At 45.5% G+C, this 5,372-nt stretch overlaps 1 long non-coding RNA gene across 1 annotated transcript; it reads right to left on the bottom strand.

Annotated features, from left to right (window-relative positions):
* Positions 1-1,757: 1,757 nt before the first annotated feature.
* LOC137455237 (uncharacterized) lies at positions 1,758-3,178 on the bottom strand. The gene is made up of 3 exons (XR_010990806.1): positions 3,111-3,178; positions 2,237-2,496; positions 1,758-2,109 (listed from the first exon to the last, which is right to left on the bottom strand). It is a non-coding gene; the product is annotated as an uncharacterized lncRNA (long non-coding RNA).
* Positions 3,179-5,372: the final 2,194 nt, after the last annotated feature.

The raw sequence follows: 5,372 nt of genomic DNA, 5'->3' as shown, positions 1-5,372 counted from the left end.
TCCCTGGCACAATTGAGGACACTGGCTGGGTTCTGATCATTTGTCAGACCAATACAAAACATTTCCCCTTTGCAATCAAACACTATTAAAACCACTTCCCATCTGTCACAGCTCTGAACAAACGTGCCATGGATTGGCCTCACCAAGCAACATCTGCAGTAACCTACTTGACCACCACTTTTCATCTTAAGATAGCCCAATCATTTGATGTTTTGATGAGTGGTATTTTGGTTAAAGTAAGTTTTGGTAGCCACCAGTATTGTCTAAGCTTCAGCTATGAACCACACTTGGCTGAGCACTGCAGTGTTTGCCATTGGCATTGTCTTTTCATTACTGATAAAAGTAATTCATCCTCATTAAGTACAACTAATTTTTAACCTCCTGTGCTCTTTTGTACATTGTGATTTAATCCAGCACTTGGATATGCCCCTAGTCACTAAGGCCTGCACTTACTCCAGTAATGCCTTAAGATACATAATTTATCACTGGATTTTCTCCCACACCTTCTTCCCCAAGAGGGGATCCCTGCTGGGTAATGCTTTCTCTCAGTACAGTTTTCTGAGCATTGTTTTAAAGTGTTGGACTGTGAAAGCATGGTTCTGAGAGGTTTCCTAGTTTCTATACCACCTCAAGATGATTTGCAGCAGAACTGCATTTTTCAGAGCACAGAGCAGTTCTGCTCAGACAGAGTAAAGCTTTACTGTGCCAGAACAGAAATGTCACTTCTCAAATCTACCTCAGCACTTTGGTCTGGCACAAGAGTAGGATTGTGATATCCTTTACCCATTTTCTGTGTTTCCTGCACACTAGATTACTCACAAACCTATTTCAGCACTTACAAACTAGACACATTTCAGAGAAAACTACCTGCATCTTCTGCTTGATCTCTGCACAAAACACAAGCAGCACCTAATGAAGGCACTGTGGTCGACCTTCAAGAGAGCTTTGAGCAAGATGTACAGGGACATTTTGTTTGAGGAAAGAAATGAAATCCAGTCTGAAATAAAAGCTCCAACCACCTACAACACAGATGTAGGGGCCTCAGCATTAGCTTTTCTGGTCTACTGATGCTCTGCTTCTATCACAGTATCACAGTATAACTAAGGTTGGAAATGACCTCGAGGATCATCAAGTCCAACCTATCAACACAGACCCCATGACTAGACCATGGCACCAAGTGCCACGTCCAATCCCCTCTTGAACGCCTCCAGGGACGGTGACTCCACCACCTCCCTGGGCAGCACATCGAATGACAAATGACTCGCTCAGTGAAGAACTTCCTCCTCACCTCAAGTCTAAACCTCTCCTGGTGCAACTTGAGACTGTGTCCCCTTGTTCTGGTGCTGGTTGCCTGGGAGAAGAGGCCAACCCCTTCCTGGCTACAATCACCTTTCAGGTAGTTGTAGAGGGCAATCAGGTCACCCCTGAGCCTCCTCTTCTCCAGGTTAAACAATCCCAGCTTCCTCAGCCTCTCCTTGTAGGGCTTGTGTTCAAGGCCTCTCACCAGCCTTGTTGCCCTTCTCTGGACACGTTCAAGTGTCTCGATGTCCTTCTTAAACTGAGGGGCCCAGAACTGGACACAGGACTCAAGGTGTGACCTAACCAAAGCAGAGTACAGGAGCACAATGACTTCCCTGCTCCTGCTGGCCACACTATTCCTAATGCAGGTCAGGATGCCATTGGCCCTCTTGGCCACCTGGGCACACTGCTGGCTCATATTCAGGCAGCTGTCGGTCAGTACCCCCAGGTCCCTCTCTGTTTACCTCTGTCACTTTTCCCTGAGCCTCTCAAACTTCATTGATTCCAACAAACTCTTTGTATCTGTCCCACCAGCTCTTGCATGTTGCAGACATTTTCTGAAGGGAGTTTTTTCCCAGAACAGTCCCAGCTTCTGTCAGATGATGAAAAAGAGCTGTGGCCACTTCTACTGCAGACTTGGCTTCAGGCCTCTTAGGTGCTGGGGAGCAATAAGTCCACACTATGTGTACATTCATTTTTGGACTCCACTTTATCAAGGAATGGTGATACTGCAGACCACAGGACACTGAGGACATGCTTGACATATTTCATTGGCCCCATGTCTTGATAAAAGTGCACTGAATAAAAGTGCTGCAAGGATGAACAAGAAAAAGAAGTTCTTGAACCATGGCTGACCAATACTTAAACCAGCATGTGTACTGAAATGAGTACAATTCAAGAATGGTTAAACCATCACTAGTTGTTCACCATCACTTACCCAGACACCTTTCCACAATTTTCAACAGAGGGCAGTTCTGCCACAGATTCCTGCTTTCCTGTGGTTAGGAATTACTTCCACCATGCTTCTTGTTTACTAATTCACTCGCTGCATGAATAGTGACCATGTGCAGATCCAGTACCAGCAAGAGTGGCTTCAGAGTAATTTAATGCTTCAGCACAGAAGCGATTGCCCTATGAAACTGTGCCTTGGGCATGCACAGTTGAGTTTGCTGTACCATGTCACAGGTACTAACAATTCTGCAAAAGAAAAGGAAAAAAGGCCGGGGGGGGGGGGGGGGGGCAGAAAATATCTTGAAGTGAGAAGAAGCAGGGCTTGGTCATTCCTTTTACCATGCACTGAACAGGTATATGAAATGTTGATGAATGAAATGAGAAAAACATTAAGCACAAAGAGAAAACACAGCAGTGCTGAAACAAACAGAGAAAGTATTCTCAAGAGCTTGCCTACAAAACTGAAGTTTAAGAGCTACAAAACCAGAAAAACATCAGGTAGTGAACACACAGCTGGGGTGACATTTTAAAATGAGCTTCAAATTCCTGCTCTCACTTTTGCAAAAGCAGACTGCTAGTTATGGTTCACTGATCTGTGAAGAAGATCTTAACTTTCTGCTGAGGGTATTGCTCTAAAAAACTCAAGGAAAAGTAGCTAATAGGGGTTTGTATGAAGTTTGAATGTGACTGTATCGGGTTTTGACTAATGCAATATAAAACCACAGACTATTAAGAAAGCTTGGTAGTTGCTGCAGAGATTAGAAAAGATAAATTAAAAGTTTTCCATGTTAAATTTAGGCAGCTAATGACATCAAATATGTGCAAATAAAGGCATCTCCACAGGAAAGGATTTTTCTTACCGGAAGACAGTTTAGCTGGTTGCTGATTCTGAATGCCACAAGTTCATTCCCTTTTAAGTGTTTCTAACAAACAGTAAGCACACAAAACACCAACATGAAAATCTCAATAGTTGTTTTCTAGACACAATACTATGGTAGAGCAAAACCACAAGAACACATAAATGAAACAAGTTTACTCTCTTCACAGCATCATTCACATATTTACTGTTACAACACTCACTCTACACTGCAGTCCATGTACTAAAACCTCAGCTGAACTTTGTCTGCAGGATTTCTCTGTCAGTTGCACTACCACGTGAAGAGTTTTACCAAGTATTCAGGCTACTGAGTCAGTAAGAGAAAAGTTGAGATTTTTGTATGAACAGACAGAATGCAAAGAAAGCAACCACAGTTTGAGCTAATAGGACCTAGGGCAGTTATGAAAGTTTCATCTAAGATAACAATCCTTGTCCACCTCTTACATCCTCTGGTATGAAGCAAAGTTTGTCTGTCTACAGTCGTTGACACAAATATTGTTTCAGAGTTTACACCCCTGTTGCTACCCACACTGGGAACTGCTGGCAAGCCTTGCTTTTAAGGGTCCTGTCTTACTTCGCAGCCTTTTTGTCACTGCCAAAACGTAAAACCTGAGTTTGCGACACGCCACCACACTCCACAGCTACACTTCTCATGCCTCAGGGGGTCAAAGTCTGTCTGTCCCACACGACCAGCCCCTTCCCTCTCGCCACACGCAGGGCTACGAGCCCACGCTCCCAGCACCCTGTGGGCAGCACGACGAGAGCGCCATCGCCTCTGGCAGCCACGCTAAGGCGCGTGCGGCAGCAGCACGGTCTCGCCTCAGCCAGAGCAAGGGACGGGTGGGGAAGAGCGGCCTGCCGCGGGGGGCTCCCCGCTACAGCCCCCGCCTAGGCCGCGCCCGCCGCCGCCGCCAGCGTCATGTACAGCCCGGAGCTCTGTGCGCGGCGGAGACCGGGCAAGGGCGGCCCGAGCCGCTGTGCCCCACGGGGCGGCTGTCCCCGAGGAGCCCCCCGAGGCTACCAGTCTCCGCCACGGTCACCCAGCCCGAGCAACACTTCCTACGTGCCCGGGGCCCGGCCCGGCGCCTGAGGCACACGCCACAGCGGAAGCACTGCTAATCGCTTGCAAATGTAGATGTAACCATGTAGAGCTTTAGGCCTCCTCTGTGAGCCTGGGAGAGTTAATTTAATTCACAAGTCTACAGCATCTCAGAGAGACTTTGAGCTTTAAACTTATTTTGAAAGCTCCTTCTGAAGGCCACAGACAGACAGTCACTGGGTGCTGATGCATACAGAAAAGGGAGTTACTGGGCTGCTGAAATACACTGGGGGGTTCCACAAATGTGCATTTATAGCTGAATGTCTCTATAAATATGTCATAGACTCAGGGTTATCAATAAGCTAATGATTTGGTTATGAAATCAGTTTCGTGGTGATTAGTGGACTGAAATCACAAGGGCAGGAGTTTGAAAGTTCAAGTGATACTCAAAACTTTCAATGAGGAAACACAAGCCAGTTTGCAAGTTTCCTCTGTAACAGAATGTAGTGTTAGCCTCTCTGCTAAGGTTGGAACTAGCTTTAAATACTCTATGAAACATGCCATGATAAATGTTTATATAGCATAAAATGATAAACATTAAACTCTGCATCCTAGAAGACACTAGGTGTAACTTTTCTCCAGACAATGGAAGAAGTGCTGACCAGAGATGCCTGTCACTGGCTGCAGATCTCACAAGTGGAACTAACTAGATGCAGAAGGAGCTCTCACTCTTCCCCTCCCTCTGCTCTCATCAGAAGGCTACCCTACCCTGACTGGCACTCTAACTACTTAGCTTATGCTAGTTTTAGCCTTCCATCTTTTTCTGATACTGACTTGAAGCCTGTAATTTGTTCCAGCTGCAATTGCATCTGCTGAAGTTAAGGGGCTAAGAAACATGCCAAGGTCCACCCAAGTAGAACCTATCATTTCTACAGAAAGTATTTCAAAGTCTCCCAAGTTAATGTTAGAACACATTCTAGATGCACAGTTTGTCCAGGGAGATGAGTCGGACAACTCTCACTCACGTGTGTGGAGCTAGGGGTTAAGAAGAAGTTGTACTGCAGCATTCTTCCTTAGGTTATCTACAACATAGAATATTACCACAGGAACTATTTTCTAGAACAACACACAAATCCCTAATGAAACTGCATTTATGACATAACCTCAATAAAAAAAAGTTACTAATGCTTGTTCACATATCACAGC

This window comes from Melanerpes formicivorus, unplaced genomic scaffold, assembly GCF_026170545.1.
Source record: "Melanerpes formicivorus ecotype bairdi unplaced genomic scaffold, bMelFor1.0.p_v2 SCAF_93, whole genome shotgun sequence".
In the NCBI taxonomy this organism is placed as follows: domain Eukaryota; kingdom Metazoa; phylum Chordata; class Aves; order Piciformes; family Picidae; genus Melanerpes; species Melanerpes formicivorus.
This window is presented reverse-complemented; position numbering and strand designations above follow the sequence as displayed.